This window comes from Populus euphratica, unplaced genomic scaffold, assembly GCF_000495115.2.
Source record: "Populus euphratica unplaced genomic scaffold, PopEup_1.0 scaffold317.1, whole genome shotgun sequence".
In the NCBI taxonomy this organism is placed as follows: Eukaryota; Viridiplantae; Streptophyta; class Magnoliopsida; order Malpighiales; family Salicaceae; genus Populus; species Populus euphratica.
In genome coordinates, this window is record NW_011499952.1 from 528114 (window position 1) to 538065 (window position 9952).

Here is a 9952-nt window from a genome sequence, read left to right on the forward strand (position 1 = left end):
TATTTATGATATAGATAGAGATCCCGTCCGAATTTTCTGTTCGTTTAACATCCAATCAAATGTGAAGTCTGCATGCTTTTAGAGATCTACAATCATTATTAAAATCTTGATATCATTTTAAATTTAATAACTTTCATTTTCATTTTATTTCAAATATTTAAATCTTATTATGATATATAAGCGATGCATTCTCAATCTTTTATTGGTTTATTTTTTCTTTTTTATGTATATTTATTTTATTTGAGATATTTTTCCAATGCTCTTTTTTACCAGTAACTTTTAGAATTTTCAAGATTTCAATGCTAGGAATATTGAATTTAAGATGATAAAACCTTTTCTAAGACTTTCTGATAAATTTAAGACTATAAAAATAAATTTTAAAAAAGATTTCATATAAAATAAATAGCAATAATGTCAATGCAGAGTAGTTGCTAGTTGCTGATCCACGATAATAATTAATAAACTCAAATTTAAAAAACCTCGTATAAAACCCATCGAGATATTTTCATTAATAGTAATGTTGTTTAACAAATAATATATCCACAAAATATATATATATATATATATATATATATAAAGATATATTTACTCTTATTAATATATATAATATAAATATTTTTCCTCCTTATACATGGAGATATTTCTCATCAATATTAAAATATTTTTTTATTTAATACTTTCAGAAAAATACTACACTTTAGTTTATCCTCTCTTTAAAAACACTCATGAATTATAAATAAACTATAAATTTTTTAAATAAAAGGTCTATAAATCTATTTTTTATTGTATATTTATTTTTAAGGTATGTTTCTATAATATTATTATATTTTCTCTAAAAATAATATTGACTTAATCATTAAAAAAATTTAAATTCATAAAAAAAAATCTTTAGTAGGTATCAAACATCCACCTCTAACCATTTCAATTAAAAAAATAGATCAAATTATTAAAATAAAAAAATTAATTAATTATCCAAGAAATATCCAAATTGTAATTTGTGGTAAGTTGTAATTTTTGGAACATCAACTGTAATGGTAGATGGTGATATTTCATAGCTGGCTCGTTCAATGTCTTTCGTATTATTCATTTAATTTATCAGCCAACAACTCCATTTCTGGGCATAAATAAATGCCACCGGCCAAGATTCATATGGATGGATCAAGTCAAAAAATATCACTGCTTTAAAAAAACCAGAGGAAACCATCCATGTGCCCCGTTTCCTTCTCATGACCCAACTTTTCAGAGTTAGTAACTTCTGCTTTATTTTGTACCTGTAAGAGCTTAGAGCAAATTAATTTACAATGGCTTCAGAAAAATCGAAAGGTATGGTGTTTTCTCTGGTGATTGACTTGGATCCCCTCATAACTTAACCTGAACGTCTGGTATTCAATATTTAAGTTGAATTTTCCTGTAGTGTTTTCTGCAGAAAATTCAACGTTGTTTCCTAAAACATTACAGGAAGAAACAGTGTCTTTTTCTAAAGACAAGTAGAATTTCCCTGCTTACGAACTCATGTTTTCTACAATTAATCCTTGTATTATTCATGGTATTTTACACATGAGCATGTCTGCATTTTTATTTTTTGTTTTGTTTTTTGGTTTGATAACAAAGTTCAATGGATCTTAGACACTATATAATAGGGATATCTCTTTCTTATCTCCAAATCTTATCTCAGTTCTTGTTTTTTTTAAAAACGGGCAATGAAAATCTCATGTTTTTGATTTTTGGACTGGCTCGACGAGGACCAACACAACTACATAAGCATGTTAATATTCTTGGACTAAGCTATAACAAGTTTCTATTAGCATTAAACTAAACCTATCTGAAGCCGAGCATGCAATGGCTTTGCCTACCACTACAATGGGCTATATATTAGCACTTCCTCCATTTGTAAGGTTTCCCAGATGAGAAACTAGCTTGAATAATTGGACAGTACTTCAGTTCTAAATTAGAACATGTGTTTTCAGCAGAAAAAAAATAAATAGAGAGACTATACTAGTTTATGTAGGGGAACAAAACAAGAAGAAGAAGAGAAGAAAGTAAGCATTGCAGATTCTAAACCTTTTTTTTTTTTCCGTAGATTTTTAGGGGCAAAGAGTAGATTTATTAAATTCAAAACTGAAAGGTTGAACCACTAATGTTTTTACAAGTGAATATGCAATAGTATCTTTTTAGCTAGATTGTATATTGAAAGCTAAAAAATTAATAATATTAATTTGGCTTTTCAATAATTGGTTTACTTGCTTCAAAAAGAAAGATGATAAACAAAATGCTAAAATATTTTTTTTTATAAAAATATTTTTTTTATATATCTTGCAAAAAAAAAAAATCAAAATCTTGAAAAATATTATTCATTGCAATAATATTTTTTTCCTTTGATTTTTTAATCTATATTTTTCTATTTTATTTTTTAAAAATTATTTTAATTTCATAATTTATGTCATGAGTTTGATAAATTTATTTAGGTTGACTTATATTGTTTTATTTTCTTAAATAAATTTTTTTAATTATACTTTTAATATTAGATTGATTAAGAATTATTAGGTTATTTTTGAATGAATTAATTCAACTAGATAATATTAAATTATTAAAATAATTATATCATTTATATTAAAAATACAACACTCTTCTAAATAACATTTTACTTTTGAAATAAATATAAATATAAATTTATATTTATGCTATTCAATAAGTTATATTATCAATTTGTCTCCTGTCAATGTGATTGCATACAGTTCCCCAATCACGTGCGTAGTCTTAACAATAAATTAAGGAGAACAGAGAACGACACTGCCTATCTATTAGACTTTCTGTACATTACCATTAAAATAATTGTCACTTCCGACAACAAGATGTATTTAAGACAACCACTGGAATTAAACACAACCAACCACCGAGACAAACACGCTTTAAGCTTAGCATTTACTCCCTGCTTCACCCAGCAGATGGGATAATAATTTTTTTTTTAAAAATAAAATAATAAATAGATATTTTCAATGCGTTTTTTATATAAAAATTGTCAAACATTAATAGAAAAACTTATACCTATGAAAATTAATATTTAATCAAGAAATAGCTAAAATTAAAATACGAGTTTCAGTTGTATTAAATAATTTTATTTTTTAAAATAAATAATTTATTTAATTAAAAGATTATTTGTGTAAATAAAATATTAAAAAATTTATTAATAAAAACAAATTGAATAAAATTATGCAGTTCAACTATCAAATAATTTAATATTAAAAGATAAAATTAAAAAAATAATTTAAAAATAAGCAATGAAAAAAATATTAGTTCATCTAGGATTAACTTATAAACCATGCAATCATAGGTATTGAATTATAATAATCTCATAGAAAAAAAGATAAAAAAAGAAAGCATGAAGATCAATTCTTAAAAAAACAATAAATATTCAATGATAAAATTAAAAAAAAATAAAGTCAATCCATGTTAACCTTTGAAACCCAAGATCATGAGGGTAGAACTAATTACATAGAAGACAAATCCTAAAAAACAATGAAGTACAATTTTTAACTAAAAAATGCTAAAAAGTGAAACTCTAAGAAAAATTAATCTAAAAAGACCAGAGTTCACACTAGTTAATTTGTTATTCTCGTGACTGTAAACATATGATTGTGATAACCCCACAAAAAGAAAAGTACAAAGAAAAACAAAGATCAATTAAAAAAAATAATATTAAATGATAAAATTGAAAATAAAATAATTTTTTAAAATCAAAATCAACACATGTCATCCTTTAAAACCCATGAATTGATCATAAGGCTGGAACTTAGCCAATCAAAAAACAAATATTGAGGAATGAAACTGAAAAAAATATATAAAAAAAAAATGAAGAGGAAATTCAACATAAAAATAACTAAAAAAATAATTTAAGTCAATTCAAATTAACTTTTTAAATTTATTAATTAGGTTATAAGATCAATATAATTCCATAGAAAGTAAATTAAAATAAGTTATAAAACCTATTTCTCACTTAATTTAATGTTAAATAATGAAATTAGAAAAAAATTCAAATTAACATATATTATCATTGAATACTCATGCATTTTTAATTATTTGTTGCAATGTGGGCTTATATATAATTATTATAAACTTATTAAAAATATAATCTAATTTTATTTAAAAAGTATGACATAATATGATGATTTTAACATTTAAATTTTTAATTTAAATAAATATTTGTTTTAAATTAAACAAAATTGATAAGCCTAAGAGGCTAGCCTCACGTGTTTGTCCTTAAAAAAAGAAGTCTAGTAACACTTTAACTAAAGTGAGATCAACATTGTTCTTTCTTGTTAGTGTATTTTGTTTTGGAGGGAAAAGTTGTGATTTGAGTGTGGATACACTAAAAAAGTTAAGAAAAACAAGAATTATTAATTTTTATAGTTGAGTTTTGTGTATAAATGGGTTGTACCCAACCACAACCTCAATCATAATTGAGTGGACTTGATATTGTTCTTTCTATAAATTGATTTTTTAGTATATAATATATGTGGTCTATTATAATAATTTTTTCACTAACTTTAATTGTTAAATAATCAAAATTGAGCTTTCAGATTATCAAAACCTAAATTTGAACTATTATTTAGCTTGGAAATATTTTTAAAAGATCATAAAAATTACAATAACCTCATTTTATTTATGACCACTCTAAAAACTAATAATCAAATCAAATATAAAAATATTATGAGTTTTTATTTATATTTTCTAGCATGGATGTAAAACCATCATTATTAAACTCTTTACTTTAAAACAAACTAGTCAAATTCTGATTGTTTTATCATTTTTTTTTAATAATTTGCTTTTTTATTTTTTAGAACTTAAAAACTAAAACATGATAAAAATAAAATTTAATGAATGAAACATATAAAACTAAAAAAGCCAAATAATAATAAGAAAATAACTTCAAGATTAAAAAACTTGCAATGAAAATCTCATGTTTTTTATTTTTGGACTGGCTCGACGAGGACCAACACAACTACATAAGCATGTTAATATTCTTGGACTAAGCTATAACAAGTTTCTATTAGCATTAAACTAAACCTATCTGAAGCCGAGCATGCAATGGCTTTGCCTACCACTACAATGGGCTATATATTAGCACTTCCTCCATTTGTAAGGTTTCCCAGATGAGAAACTAGCTTGAATAATTGGACAGTACTTCAGTTCTAAATTAGAACATGTGTTTTCAGCAGAAAAAAAATAAATAGAGAGACTATACTAGTTTATGTAGGGGAACAAAACAAGAAGAAGAAGAGAAGAAAGTAAGCATTGCAGATTCTAAACCTTTTTTTTTTCCGTAGATTTTTAGGGGCAAAGAGTAGATTTATTAAATTCAAAACTGAAAGGTTGAACCACTAATGTTTTTACAAGTGAATATGCAATAGTATCTTTTTAGCTAGATTATATATGGAAAGCTAAAAAAATAATAATATTAATTTGGCTTTTCAATACTTGGTTTACTTGCTTCAAGAAGAAAATGATAAATAAAATGCTAATTTTTTTTTTATAAAAATATTATTTTTATATATCTTTCAAAAAAAATTAAAATCTTGAAAAATATTATTCATTGTAATAATATTTTTTTCTTTGATTTTTATAATCTATATTTTTTATTTTATTTTTTTAAAATTATTTTAATTTCATGATTCATATCATGAGTTTGATAAATTTATTTAGGATGATTTATATTATTTTATTTTCTTAAATAATTCTTTTTAATTGTACTTTTTAATATTAGATAGATTAAGAATCATTCAGGTTATTTTTAAATGAATTAATTCAACTAGATATTATTAAATTATTAAAATAATTATATATTATTTATATTAAAAATACAATACTCTTCTAAATAACATTTTACCTTTGAAATAAATATAAATATAAATTTATATTTATACTATTCAATAAGTTATAATATCAATTTGTCTCCTGTCAATGTGATTGCATACAGTTCCCCAATCACGTGCGTAGTCTAAACAATAAATTAAGGAGAACAGAGAACGACACTGCCTATCTATTAGACTTTCTGTACATTACCATTAAAATAATTGTCACTTCCGACAACAAGATGTATTTAAGACAACCACTGGAATTAAACACAACCAACCACCGAGACAAACACGCTTTAAGCTTAGCATTTACTCCCTGCTTCACCCAGCAGATGGGATAATAATTTTTTTCAAAAAAAATAAATAATAAATAGATATTTTCAAATTAATAATTGTCAAACATTAATAGAAAAACTTATACCTATGAAAACTAATATTTAATCAAGAAATAGCTAAGATTAAAATACATGATTTTATAATATGAATTTTGCACTCAGTTATATTAAATAATTTTATTTTTTAAAATAAATATTTTATTTAATTAAAGGATTATTTGTGCAAATAAAATATTAAAAAAATTATTAATAAAAAAATTGAATAAAATTATGCAGTTCAACTATCAAATAATTCAATATTGAAAAATAAAATTAAAAAATAATTTAAAAATAAACAATGAAAAAAAATATTGGTTTATCTAGGATTAGCTTATAAACCACGCAATCATAAGTATTAGATTAGAATAATCTCATAAAAAAAAAAGAGAGCATGAAGATCAATTCTTAAAAAACAATAAATATTCAATGATAAAATTAAAAGAAAAATCAAAGTCAATCCATATTAACTTTTGAAATCCAAGATCATGAGGGCAGGACTAATTACACAGAAGACAAACCCCATAAAACAATGAAGTAAAATTCTTAATATAAAAAATGCTAAGAAGTGAAATTCTAAAAAAAATTAATCTAAAAAAAACTAGAGTTAACACAAGTTAATTTGTTATCCTCATGACTATAAACATACGATTGTGATAACCCCACAAAAAAAAATAAAATGAAAAACAAAGATTAATTAAAAAAATAAAATGTTGAATGATGAAATTGAAAATAAAATAATTTTATAAAAATATTTTTAAAAAATAAAAATCAACACATGTCATCCTTTAAAACCCATGAATTGATCATGAGGCTGGAACTAAACCAATAAAAATAAATAAATATTGAGGAATGAAATTAAAAAAAATATAAAAAAAACGGAAAAGAAATTCAACATAAAAATAACTAAAAAATAATTTAAGTCAATTTAAGTTAACTTATTAAATTTATTAATTAGGTTATAAGATTAATATAATTACATATAAAGTAAATTCAAATAAGTTATAAAACTTATTTTTTAATTAATTTAATAATAAATAATAAAATTAAAAAAAAATCAAATTAACATATACTATCATTAAATAATCATTCATTTTTAATTATTTGTTGCAATTTGTGCTTATATATAATTATTATAAACTTATTAAAAATATAACCATTAAAAGATCTAATCTTATTTAAAAAGTATGACATAATATGATGATTTTAAGATTTTAATTTTTAATTTAAATAAATATTTATTTTAAATTAAACAAAATTAATAAGCCTAAGAGGCTAGGCTCACGTGTTTGTCCTTTAAAAAATAAATCCATTAACACTTTGACTAAAGCGAGACCGACATTGTTCTTTCTTGTTAATTGAGTGGACTTGGAATTGCTCTCTGTATAAAAAAAAAGTTTCAGCAAATAATATATCATTTATTATAATAATTTTTCCACTAATTTTAATGGTTAAACAATCAAAATCAAGCTTTCCGATCATCAAAACCCAATTTTAAATATTTTTTTGACTCAAAAATATTTTTAAAATCTTTAAAAATTTCAATAATATCATTTTTAACCTAAAACATTTATAACCACTCTAAAAACTAATAATCAAATCAAATATAAAAACATTATGAGTTTTTATCTATATTTTCTAGCATGGTTAAAAGGTACTACCACCATTATTAAACTTTTTACTTTAAACAAACTTATTAACATAAAAATTAATTTATTTTTATAGTTGTGATGTAGCTGATCAAATTCCTTTTGTCTTATTTATTTTTTTTAATGATTTTCTCCTTTATTTTTTAGAATTTAAGAACTAAAACATGATAAAAATAAAATTTAAAGAATGAAACATATAAAACTAAAAAAACCAAATAATAATAAGAAAATAACTTCAAGAACCAAAGTTTATTATTTCACTAATAATAAAGAATTGTATTGTTTCTCTATAATGATGTCCACAGTGTTTTTACTTTTTAGATATTGTAAAATAACGCACAAACACAATAAAACACCATTTTTGTTTAGTGTTTTTTATATTATAATTATAATTATAATATAATGTAATTAATAGATATTTTCAAGGTTAGAGTCAAAATGAATCTTGCATAGTTGTTTGATATGTGAAGGCTAATAGATTTAGATAAAACACGTGGCATGGTGGCTCGAGAAAGAGCCCACGAAGCACTAGACATGAACTCTCCATCTGGCAGGCAATCCTGAGCCGCCTAGCACCAAGATGTGGCACAATACTCGAATAGGCATAGACTTGGACGCTTGACTGACCGGCGGTGACCAAACATGACACGTCCGGTGGTCAAGTTTGATTTTCTCGTTTTCTTACCGTACGGGGGCAGTCTTTAATAGTGTTATAATAATTTTTTTAAAATAATATTTATTTAAAAATATATTTAAATGATATTTTTTTTAATCTTAGTATATAAAAACAATTCAAAAATATATAATTTTTTTTAATAAATAAAATTTAAATTTTTTAAGATCACAACCCAATCAGCAGGCTCTTTTTAATAAGATTATTTCTATGGAAAGCAATTAATTGTATGTTTGATTATTTTACCGGTCAATGTCAAAGTATTCATGAAATATATTTAAATTTAAATGTAATATATACATTAGATATTAAAAACTATAACATTCATATTGTCTTAAAATATCCCACAAATCACTATTGAATGGATTCAATTCATTTAAATTTAAATTAATTAATAAATTAAAACGGATTTGTATAAGTTATTAAATCATTGTAGAATGTTTTATTCGAATAATACTAGGGGTCACAAATGTCATTAAACTAATTTTATTGAACAAACCTTTTCCCCCCTCAAAGACTATATATAAATAGAAAAATAATAGATACTAATAGATGAAGTTTCTAGTATATTTATACTATAATCAATATTTATATTTTACCCATTATTTATTAGTTAAAAAATATAGATATCCGTACCACTTCATAAAGTCTTGGATATTTAGTTGAGTATCATTATTCTAGTATTACTTATTATTCACTATAAAAAAATAATATTTATATTTAATATATGTTTTTTTTTAAAATAAGTTGATTGAGATGGGAGAAGTGAATAAAAGTAGTCTATACCTTGTTAAACCAAACATCCTGACTTCCTGGAGTTAGTAACTGTAATGTTAAGTGGGACATAATTATAAAATACAGAAACTAGCTATTTGCTTGCTTCAGATTGTGGTTTTCATGGTGGAACTCAAGATGTTACAGACAGTTGTGGCACTTCAGATTGTGGTAGTCAGCTTCGATTTTTGTAAAAGAAATGATGATACCCTGTTGAAGAAAGATGCCCAGCCTCCAATCAAACAGGAAGGCGAGGACATCGATTTTTGGCCTAATTTTTCAGCTGAATAAATGACTTAAAACTATCCTTAATTATCAGTCAACAGAGAGACTTCTTAATCCTTTTAACTTTGAATCTAATCTGGATGGAAGGACTTTGTTGATCGCTAGTTCATGGTAGTTTTTGGTGTGTATCTAATAGCGTAGATCAAGGCGCTCTTTCATCTACTTTTCTTTTGTAGCGTAGACCTTCAAGGCGCTCTTTCATCTACTTTTCTTTTTTATACAGTCGCAGCATAACACAGAAGACAAAGATAGCCAAACAATGCAAGCATCACACCTTTGGTAAACCCTTGCTTCACAAGGAAAATTAGAGTACATGAACCACCAGCGGTGAGCAACAACTTAACATTG